The following is a 10,257-nucleotide window of genomic DNA, read 5'->3' as shown; positions in this document are numbered from 1 at the left end:
GTTGAATCTAATCATTATATCATAAGCAAGATGACCACCATATAGACAAACAATTTCAATTTAAAAAATACAACAAATATTGGATGACAACATGCTGGAACAGTTTTATAACCATGCTGTAGGAAAAGCCTTTCTAACTGTGAATCAAAGTTTAGAAGACGAAAGAAGTTAAGAACCGTAAGAATGTCGAGAAGAAATGCAGAAGTGTTGCTGGGACAGAGAGCAAGAGCACTATGGAGAACAACAGGAAAAGGCAACCAAGGGTGGCTCCTGAGAAGGCACGTGGGGCCAGCAGAGCCAGCACAGAACAGGCGCCGGGGTTGGGGGCATGGGAAGAACCCTCTGCACTCCTGGGTAAAGGTCCTACAGTCTTGGAGTTTGACTTAGGAAAATCAGAAGTCAGATGGAATCTTAATCCCTATTGCTAGAGAAGAAAATACCTTAAGAATCCCAAGACTGCCAGGCAAATTTCAGCCTCACTGTGGATCTGTGTGCTTCCTGGTATCCACACTCCATGGGTTTCTACCTGGACCTCATTCCCCCTCCCACCCCACCCTGGCCATTTAAGCAGAAACAAAATCCCAAAGAGGTCTTAAGTGCTAGACAAAAATTTTGATGTTTGATTCATTTCTTCCCAATGACTTAGTAAGAACAGAAACTTTAATGTATAATAAAGTGTGAGTAAAATAACAATTTGTTTAAAACAGGATTTCTTTATCTTCACAGTACTGACATTTTGGGCCAGATGATTTATGTTTGTGCAGATCTGTCCTGAACATTGTATAATGTCTAGAACCAACCCTGACTTCTATTCACTAGAAGTCAGGAACTCATCCTCACTCATTGAGACAAAACTGCCAAATCCCTGGATGGCAAAACTGTCCCAGATGGTGAACCACTGTTTAAAGAAATCCAGCAGTGTGTATTCATCCAAATTGAAGTAGTTTGGGGGCTGGGAATTTAGCTCAGTGGCACAGCGCCTGCCTGGCAAGCGCAAGGTCGTGAGTTCAGTTCCCGGTACCAGAAAAACAAACAAAACAAACAAACAAACAAACAAAACCAAATAGAAGTAGTTTGCCTCCGAGTAATTGCTTTAGCATTTGTGTACTTATTCAGTGATGCCATTTTTCAAAACAACTTTTTAGCTTTTTTGTATAAACTGATTTCCAAGACTTTTAGAATTTCATTTAAATAACTTTATGGGAGAAAAATCTTTGTCAATTGTCTGCAAAAATCAAGTTCATGTAAACTATTAAAACCACTATGGAAATCAATATGGAGATTCCTCAAAAAACTAAAAGTAAAAATTCCATTTGGGTCAGCTAGTCCTCTTCTAGGTATCATTCTGAACACGTTAAAGGTATCACATTACAGTGATACATGCATATCCATGTTTATAGCTGCACAGTTCATAATAGCTAAATCTTGGAAGCAGCCTGTATGTGTATCAACAGATGAGTGGATTCAAAAAATGTAGTGTTCGTACACAGTGGAGCACTACTCTGCCATAAAGAAAGACAAACTTGAGTCATTTGTAGGAAAATGGATGCACCTTGATATCATAATGTGAAGTGAAAGAAATCAGACACATGAGCTTAAATACTGTATGGTTTCTCCTATATGAGAAATCCAAAGTATAAATAAAGAGCAAAATAAAAGACAGATGATAGGAAATGGGAGACAGATCTTTGTCAAATCAGAAGGGGACCAAGAGATGGAATGAGAAGTGAGAAATGAGATTAAAAAATGAACTAAGATGTGTTATCTTCAACGATGTTGCTCAGTCCACCAGACATAAGAATGTAAGAGTGATCAAACCATCAAAGACAGTAACAAGTAATTTTAAAAAACACTGGAAATGATGCAGAGCTTCACCATACAAGATGGTAGGTATTCAACAATGGTTCTTATACTGCATATTGTTGTTTTCAGATCAGTCATTCTGATTACCAGATTCAAGTGTGGCAAATTGGTCAAGAAAAAAGAAAATTTTAAGCATTGTCTGTTCCTTTCAATAAACCACAGACATCAGCAATACACCTATTCCAGCAAGTAACAAATTTTCAAGTTTGTTAACAATTGCTATATATGTGCATATTTGTGTGCTGATTATATACATGTATATATACACATATATATATATATATATAATATTTACCTTACACACATTACAGAAGCAAGGATACATGTCCATTCACCTACCACGCAGGAGTGCATGTTTTATTTGATGTCATATCAACTTGAATTTCTCCCTGGTGTTTCTTTCATCACCTTCTTCCCTTTTTGCCATTTCTTTCTAATAGATTGGCTGTGCTCATTGTCTTGGGAATCAAACAGAATAGCAGAAAGCAAATAAACAGAAAGATTTATCGTAGCTTTTGGATTAGAAAAGTTTATGCACTTAGTCATACAGAAGAATTCAGGGCAAAAACAAGAGGTTTCATGTCTCCTAAAACAGAAACACATGTTTTAGGCTCAGAGCAGGGAAAGTTAGAAGGAAAGCCCTTGGTGCAGACCCCAGACAGAGAGGGAATAAGCCCTGAGCAGGCACAAGATAGGAGGATAGGGACTGGTAGTATGAAGGATCAGGCCTTGCTGCCTGGGGGTAACCTGGGGCAGGTAGTTGATAAGGCTCTGGACAGCCATAGAGAATTGCTTTATTTTGTTTTCATCCCAGTGGAGAGCAAGGGCAGCAGAAAGACTTTTGAGTGCCCTCACAATAGGCATGGAAGTATTGCAGAAAATCTGTAAAAAGCAAAGGAATCTTACAGAACACTACAACACATCTCTTCACACAGATGCAGGGACAAGTAGCTAAAGATCTAATCAGATGCTGGATATTCAGGGGACAGCAATGTAGTCAGAGAACACGGATGACTTAAAGGCTTTCCTCCCAATTAAATTGATACAACAGGGCCGGGAATATAGGTTAGCGGCACAAGCACCTGCCTGGCAAGTTCAAGGTCCTGAGTTCGATTCCTGGTACCAATAAATAAATAAACAAACAAACAAATAAATAAATAAATTGACACAACATAAGTTTCCTGTAACTTGCTGGGGAATGGGGAGAAGGTATTCACAGATAAGAAGAGGTAAGTTTCTACCACCCCAAAAATAAAAATGATGTTCTTACATCAGACAAAATAGATATTACGTTAAAAGTAGTCAAAGAGACAAGGTCATTATGTAATGGCAAATGAGTCAATTCATAAAGAGGATGTAATGATTATACATGTATATGCACTTAATATCAGAGCACCTAACTGTATAGAGCAAGTATGAACAGATCTGAAGGGACAGACTACAATATGACAATTGGAGGGGACTATAATACCCCACTTTCAACAATTGATTAATATGAAAACATAAAATTTGAACTACACTTCACACTAAATGTACTTAGCAGACATATACAGAACATTCTAGCCAATGGCAGCAGGATACACATTCTTTTCAGGTGCACACAGAACAGAAAACTGGAAAATACATAAATATTTGGACAGTAAATAACATGTTCCTGAACAACTAATAGGAGAAAGAAGAAATCAAAAAGGAAACTTGAAAATATCTAGAGACAAATGTAGAAACACAACTTCCAAAGCATACAGAATATAGCAGTATTGAGGGAAGTTTAGAATAATAAGTGCCTGCATTAGAAAGAAAGAAAGATCTAAAATAAAAAATCTAACATTATACATTAAGGAACTAGAAAAAGAAAAGACACTAAATTCAAAGTTAGCAAAAGGGCAGGCGAGGGATGTAGTTCAGCGGCACAGCACCTGCTTGGCAAGTACAAGGTTCTGAGTTTGATTCCCAGAACCAAAAAAAAAAAACAAAAACAAAAACAAAAAACAAAGTCAGCAGAAGGAAGGAAATAACATAGACTACAGCAACAATAAATGAAATAGACTAGAGAAGCAAGAGTTTGTTTTTAATGAAAAGATAAAATTGACAAAATCTTTAGCTAGACTATGAAAAAGAGACTCAAAGAGAAAATATTACCATATATACCACGGAACTACAAAGAGGTTATATAAAGTTTTTCTCTATTCTGTATCTCTTAATGTCAGCGGTTCCCAGACCTGACTAAAAACTAGAATCACTCAGAGGGTGAGAACTGTATTGTTAGCATTTGGGTAAATTGTGAGTATGGGATATTTTTAACACTATATAAATCATCCTTATGACAATACCCACAATATATGGAATAGGAATGAAATACTTGATAGAGGACACAATTAGAGAAGGTCATCAAAACATAGTAAGACATCTAGATCAAGAAGAACAGGAAGAGAAAGCGTAACTAATACCGAAAAAGATTGTACTGATGATTCAGAAGAGCTCAAAAGAGATGTGAAATCCGGGAGCACATGTCTGAGTCAGCATGCATACCTAGGATAACTTCTTATTTGGGGTGTGAAATCAGCGTGAAGTTCTGAAGCTTCTGTGTGAGAGAAAATATCTACTAGATCTTAGTACACTGCCTTGTTATTTCAGCAAAAATAAATAAATAAATAAATAAATAAATAACGAAAAACACCTGGTTAAGTCAAATGACAAAGATCTGAAGCATCTAGCTTTCTGCTTTTCATATGGTGATGTTGCTGAATCTAGGCAGGTGCGCTGTCAGCTAGTACAGGGCATGCAGTGCACAACGGTTAAACCAGCCAGAGAGGTCTGGTCTCACAGAAGTCCAAAGGTAAGGCATCTCTGAGGTGGGAAACTTATGATTTGTCATTTTTATGGACAAAAAGAGCAGCAGCCAACCCAGACATCACATTCTCCTGCACCGTCCTCCAGAGCACTGAAAGAGAATTTTCTTTGTCTCTTTTCAGGAGCTGTAAAACCCTTCTCTCTGCTCCCAGAAGGCCCTAAAATGCCCTTTCCTGGAAACGCGCTGCATGGCAGCATCTAAATGAAGCACTGATAAAGGATGAGCCTTCTTTGTTCATCTGTGCTGCATTTATCCCCCAGGATCCCCCAACCCCCAGGGAGAAGCTTGTGGCCACAGAGAGGAAGGAGAACTCGGAAACAGCAAACGGTGCTGGCCCACAAGGAAGGAGGAGCCTGGCTTTCAGAAATTATATTGGCTGCAACTGGTACTGGGAGAGAGATCCTCCGCCGGTGCCGTTTCAAATACAAACTGGAGCCCTGACAGCTGAGCCCATCAGGTGCTCTCTGCTCTTCCTGTGCTCAGGAAAAACAAGTCTTGATTTTCATCTAAATCAAATCTGATTCATAAGTTAAGCATGCCTAATAAGCCACGTATGCTTTGGAACATCATATAAAACTTTCTAGTGACACTTTTATATTTAGTATTGAGAATACTCATGTGCCACTCCCTTTTTGATACAGATATGGCACTATGTAAACACAGAGAACATGGTTTGGACTAGCGCTTTAATTGTCATTACACTAGTTCCAGGAATTTAAATTGTTTTGACCAGTACATAGATGATTTAAGTAAAATGGATGTTTCCCACCCCACCCCCACTAACAATGACACAGGAGTAAATATTAACACACTCACTTTATCAATAGCCTCGGCTTTATCTTTCAATCACGTGTTTTCATTGAATGTCAAGCAGGACCTCCAAACAAGTATCTTTACCATTCATTCCATTCCTTGCTTCACCATTATTTCAATTCCATTTTTATTTCCTCATTTTTCCCTTAATAGAGGAACTTATGAAGAATTAGATGCCGCAGGAAAACGTAACATATGTGCACGGCCCATCAGACTAATTCCGACTGAGTCTGACCAATGAGACACATATTTTAGTTGCAATGCTCACTTAACCTAAGTGGTGCTCAGGAAGGTTGAACTGGGTGGTGGGGTCCAGGGCTGGGTGACTGAGGGTGTGGTGCAGAACCAGTATGGGCAACTGTGAGTGACTGCACCTATTAGGAAAGGTACTGCTCAACCCTCCCTTCCTGACACACCATCCCTTAGTTAGCCAGGTCAGGAACAGGTGTTGCACTGAGGCGTCCTTGTAATAATCTCTTATCTATAAGAGCACATGCTACATAGTATCACAACTGCCTGCTTACTGATCCTTATCTTCTGTACTTAACAGGGAAGAGACTGAGCCTCATTATATCTCTATTGCCAGTACCTAGACTAGTGCCTGACATGTAGCAGGGAATATCTGCAGCATGAGTGCACAGCCAAGTGCTATAGATTGAACTGCATCCCATTAAAATTCACATGTTGAAGTCCTAACCCTCCGTACCGCAGAGCAGGAACTCACTGGGAGAGAGGTCTTTACAGAATCGAGTTAATCATGAAGCCATTAGGGTGGATCCTAATCCAGTACAACTGCATCTTTATAAGAGGAGAAACCTGGCCAGATATGCATGCAGAGGAAGGTAATATGAACACAAGGGCAGACATACAGACGGCAAGGCAAGAGACCTGGAACAGGTCCCTTCTCCAGAACCCTCAGAGGAACATGCCCTACTATCCTCTTGATTTCAGAATTCTTTTTTGCAGGGGAAGGGAGCCAAGGTCTCACTATGTTGCCTAGGCTGGCCTTGAATTTGAGATTGCTTGCCTCAGCCTCCTGAGTAGCTGGGATTACAGACATGAGCCACTGGGCCCAACTTGGTTTCAGACAGAACTAAGTGAACAATACACGTCTGTGGTTTCAGCTACCCAGTTTGTGGAACTTTGTTACAGTAGCCCCAGTAAACCAATCTATCAAGTGAAAATGTTCATTCAAATTCCAGAGTCAGAGCCCAGGATTAAGTCACAGTTAATTATAAAGACAGGTAATGATTAACATGAGAACCGTGTAAATCCCTGAGAAGTAACACAGGAAAGACACAGCAAAAGCCAGCAATTCTGAGAGTGCTCACGCTTAGGAAACAGACAGAGATATAAAAAGAAAAACACAAGGAAATAACACTCAGAAACCTGCAAGCTAAAGCTGCCTGGCCATGGCTCACAAAATTTCATAAAAGCAAATAAACTAGGAAAGACCACATACAGATGTTCTTAATCTCAAAATGTTGAGGTCCAAGACAGACTCTGGAGCAAAGGATATCCACAGTATAGCATGGTTCCTAACCCAGCAAGGCCTCTCCTCTACTGTACTGATGATATAAAAGAGCCTGAGAACTCTTAAAAGTATCTGCAAATCCGAAGAGAACAAATGGACTAATAATCCTACTCCTTTTCCTTTCAGGCATGGGAAAGGATTAACAAGATAGACTCTGGTGACAAAAGTCCATACTTAATTGGTGAATAGGTGAAGATCTCTTATGGGTGTCCCTTGGCAATGGGATACACCCTGTGAGGTAGAATGACTCTTGCCTTCACTATTTAAAACTTTCAAAATGAGAACCACCAACCATGGTATTGCATGTCTTGCAGTCCCAATTACTCAAGACACCAAGGCAGATGAATCACTTGAACTCAGCAGTTTGAAGCCATCCTGGGCAACACAGTGAGACCCCCCTGCCCCACCATCTTGTAAAAAATAAAGAATTGATTTTTAAAAACATAATATATATTTTTGACCTGAAGGTGTGGAGCATTGGCAGATCAGCTGTCCTGCAGGCACACAGCCTTGAGTGGATGGAGGCGGGGAGGGTTGGTGGAGGGAGAAAGAGGAAATACAAGACAACACTATACTATTCTGACTGAGCCGAACAATTCTTTCCTTCATCCTCCAGAATTACCTTTTGCAGGGCCCAAAGATAACTTCATTTGGGTATATTTTATACTGGGGGAATATCATTCGACCCTACACCCACCACTCTATCACTTCCCCAAGGCCTTAATCCCATCAAAAATATTCCATTTACAAAATCATCTAATTCCCTCAACCAAATGAACAAAAAATCAGTTTATTAAACTGTAATGCTAGGTGCTAGATACTGGAAGCAAAATAATTTCAGCTTAATTAGAAGAAGACTCCAACTCTGAAATTTATGTGCATTAGACTTTCCCGAGATACAGGAAAAACTGCATATAAACTGAAATCGTCAGCCCTCAAACCTTGAAAAATACAAGGCTGGCTCAGAATTACTGAGAACAGGGCAAGAAGATACCGACAATAAATTACAGTAAGAAGATGGCCTGACCAGAGATGCCCAAATGCTCATTGGGTGAAAAAAAATTGCCAGCTACAATGTGGGTTACAAAATGTGTTTACCTACATTATGGGTTACAAAAACCTTACAAGTAAATTACAAGGAAAAAAATAAAACAAGAAAGACACTTGACAAAGAACTCAGAAAAGAAGAAAATGTAACTGAAGCAACAAAGAAAAATTGCTTCAAGTGCTCCAAGTTTAAAGCATGAATTCATAAAATCGTGTATTAAAGAGAATAATTTGGAATGGGAGAATGTAGAACTAATGAAACAAACTGAGGATCAAAGTATTATTGCACTAAAAATAAATTACAAACAGCTTATTCATAGTCAAACAGTGACCTCCTAATACAGAAGAAAGGTTCAAATAGTTCAGTGAAAATGATAAAGGATAAAACAATAGAAAAAAGCTACTATACAAGACAAGTGTGACCCAATATAACTGTATTTCCAAAGTAAAGAATTCAATAAATGAAGAGAAGCAATATTCAAATGCATATTATATTTATTTATTTATTTTTTGGTACTGAGAATTGAACTCAGGACCTTGTGCTTACCAGACAGACACTTATGCCACTGAGCTATATCCCTAGCCCAGCCCAAATGCATATTATAAAATTCCCACTAAGTTGTGTTTTTTTTTGAGACAGGGTCTAGATATGTAGTTCAAGGTGGCCTTGAACTCACTATGTCGCCCAGGCTGGCCCTGAACTTAGAGTGATTGTCCTCCCTCAGCCTCCTAGGTGCTGAGATTATAGGTGTGTTCCACCACACCTGGCTCCCACTAAAGGAAATTTGATCTATAAGCACATGAAGACAAATCCTGAACTGAATAAATAAAGGGGAAAAAAATGTGCATCTACACAGAAAAAAAAATCAAAGAAATCAAAGATTTAAATAAATAGAAAGTTATATTATGTTCATGGATCATAACTCCTTATTTTTAAAAGTCAATTCTCCTCAAACTGATCAATAAAATCCCTATCAAAATTTTATACACATCAGCATATTACTCAGCAATCTCACTCCTAGGTATTAAATGGGACAGTCACACAAAAATCTGTACATGATTGTTTATAGTGATTTCATTCATAATTTCCCAAAGCCAAGAACAACTCAAATGTTCAGCTGATAAATCGATACACAAACTGTGGCATATCCACTCAAAGGAATAATACTCAGCGATAAAAGGATTTAATTCCCTGAAGATACTAAGGGACGAATACATATAAATGTATCCCAGAAGAAGATCTGAGTTGGAGGAGTTCTTAGAAACTGGCCAGCTGTGATGCCTGGAGGATTTGCTTCTTTGCTTTACCGTACTGGCTTTGAAATCCAGAGTCTTGTGCATGCTGGGCAAGTGTTCTCCACTGTGCTATGTTCCCAGCCCATGTCTGAAGTTCTAAAGGATTTACACTCAACTCTACTGACTTCTAGGCTCTTTTCCCTTCTGCACTGCCTGGTACTCGAGATACTTATTTTAAAAAGGGAAGAGACAGAAGATAACAGAGTGAAAGACTTACTTCAAGGGTGAGAACATCCTGAATACATTTGTAGGACTAGGAAAAGTTGGTGGAGGACAAAGTGAACCCAAAATTGCATGAATGTGTGTGTATATGCCTAAAACAAGAGCTCTGGTTTCACAGGAAGTCAGAGCAAACTAGGAAAATAAAGAAGCCACACCCCCAAGTGAAGTCCCTCAATCACAAAAGCAAAGCAGCCAGGTAAAAGATAGACTTCAACATCTGTACTAAATTCATAATTTTCTGAGTTTCTAAAGAACATTTGTATTTCAGTTGTTTATAAATTCACAGAATTTCATTGAAACAAAAGTATAATGGACATTTCATTTTCTAGACAGGCCACAAACACTGACTAACTTAACCCACAATGAAGGTAAATACATTTAGCTGGAGTTCTGGTTTTAAGAAACAGACATTGAGCTAAACAGTAGCTCAAGATAACCTTATTTTGTATACCTCATACCCAGGGATTTTATGCTAAGTTCACCAACACAACTATTCACCATCAAAAATGTTACAACTACAGACTAATTTTTTTTCTTACTTCAGTTATTTTAAATATTTAAAATAAATTTATGTACATATGTATATATACATGTGTATATGTGCATGTGTGAGTGCATGTGTGTATGTGTG

Source organism: Chinchilla lanigera, unplaced genomic scaffold (assembly GCF_000276665.1).
Source record: "Chinchilla lanigera isolate Chin_1 unplaced genomic scaffold, ChiLan1.0 scaffold00045, whole genome shotgun sequence".
Lineage (NCBI taxonomy): Eukaryota > Metazoa > Chordata > Mammalia > Rodentia > Chinchillidae > Chinchilla > Chinchilla lanigera.
The sequence above is the reverse complement of the archived record's forward strand: the minus strand, read 5'-3'. Positions refer to the sequence as shown.